The 1,747-nt window shown below is 45.7% G+C and overlaps 1 pseudogene; it reads right to left on the bottom strand.

Annotated features, from left to right (window-relative positions):
* Positions 1 to 1,403: 1,403 nt before the first annotated feature.
* Positions 1,404 to 1,521, bottom strand: LOC134937762 (5S ribosomal RNA; annotated as a pseudogene).
* Between the last annotated feature and the right edge of the window lie 226 nt (positions 1,522 to 1,747).

Below are 1,747 nucleotides of genomic sequence, written 5' to 3'. Positions count from 1 at the left end.
CGACTGGATGGATTTTAAAATTTTTGTTTGCTATAATATAATATGTATATAGTAACATATTAAAGAAGCAAATTAAGAAAAATCACAAGGAATGGCTAAATCTCTGAGTCTTTGGCATGCAAAACCATGACATACATGGCGGTGGACATAGGCCCCCTACTTCTAAATTGCCTGCTACCCGCATATGGTATGCCTATGTGCTAGATTGGACGTTTGGTGCATACATGCTTAAATAATATGCACATTTTGGATATAGGTTAAAAAACACCTTGGTCATAAAACAGTCTAAGAATTACAATGACGGAATTTTTCTAGCTTTTGTTTGCTTCATTTCTGCCCACTTTCTTTCTTTTTGTGTTATAATGCAACCCAGCTGCAGTTTCTGTCCGCCAGTACCTGCTGCACTTTTTGCCAGCGACGCATGGCAATTTCCAGTCTCTTCACATGGTTGTGGCAGGGTGTGGACCTGTTCTGTAGCCCCTGTCTTGTGCAGAGGTTGTCTCCTCTCCTTCTCCTCCTCCTCATTTTGAGTGCTTGGGTTACATAGTCCATTGCAAGGGCCATGGGTTTCTTAGCAGGGGTTCATGGTCAAACCTGTGGGCAGGGTCATCTTTTCGTATGGGCTCAATGGGCAGTTGCCAAGGGCCCCATGACTATAAGGAAACTAGGCTGATAGCTGAGGGTCCCCTTTTCCCAGGGTTACCAGATTTTTGAAAATCGGCCCTGGGGAACTGGAGATATCCAACTTCAAAACAAGCCACCATCCAGGGCAATGCCAAGATTCCGCACATGGGGGCTAATTCAGTAAGGATAGCAAATTCTGCTAATCAGCAGAATTTGCTATCCTTTGGATCGCATGCTGGGGCCCGCCCATCACTTGGCAAGGCAGCCCAGCATGTTGACCGGCGCATCCCCCCCCCCTTGATGAAGCAGAAATTGTGACCGCATCGAATTTCTGCTTCATCGTAAAAATTATTAATGCCTCCTACCGTCGCAGCTTAGCTGCGGTCGCAGGAGACCGGGCGCCATCTTACCCATGCAAACAGTGGGCAGTACGGCGCGAACGGGGGCGTGTTGGGGGTGTGATCATGGCGGCTGCGTGACGTCACACACAGCCACCGTGATCACACCCCCGACACCCCCCCCATTCGCAAACTGGATTATTTTGCGCAACCTATATAGGCTATTGCTGTTTTGTACTATTGGCTATTATAATTGTACACATACACATGTAGGTCAAATTATATCAAGACAAAGAGGATTCTCAAGATCACATTCTATATCTATCCAGCAATAAAGGGTTAGGGGACTGATAAATTAACCGCCAATAGTGAATGTAGAAAGTAGTATAGTAACAGAGTGAATCTGCTGTCAATGTTAGACCAGAGTGTTCCCAAATTTCCCGCCTACTATAGCGGGTATTCACAGGTGGTCTCCCGCCTGGTACTGACTCGGCCCTATACTGTATTGCTTCCAAGATCGGACGAGATTGGGCACTTGCAGTATGGTATGATAGTAGGTAAAAGGAGTACTGATTGCCTCCTCTCCAGAATCACTGATGAGAGTTCAAGAAACAATAAAGATATTGAGAGAAATAGAGTGGGATCTGCTGTTGGCGTTAGGCAGTAGAATGAGTCTACCAGTTGGAAAACTGGCGTAGGTAAGGTTACTGGATCGCCAATGAGAGTCCCTGAAAAGAAGTATCAAGGGGATATGCACTGATATAACTAGTGGCGTTAAAGAGAAT

The sequence above is a fragment of the Pseudophryne corroboree genome, chromosome 6 (assembly GCF_028390025.1).
Source record: "Pseudophryne corroboree isolate aPseCor3 chromosome 6, aPseCor3.hap2, whole genome shotgun sequence".
Taxonomy (NCBI): domain Eukaryota; kingdom Metazoa; phylum Chordata; class Amphibia; order Anura; family Myobatrachidae; genus Pseudophryne; species Pseudophryne corroboree.
The sequence above is the reverse complement of the archived record's forward strand: the minus strand, read 5'-3'. Positions and strand labels throughout refer to the sequence as shown.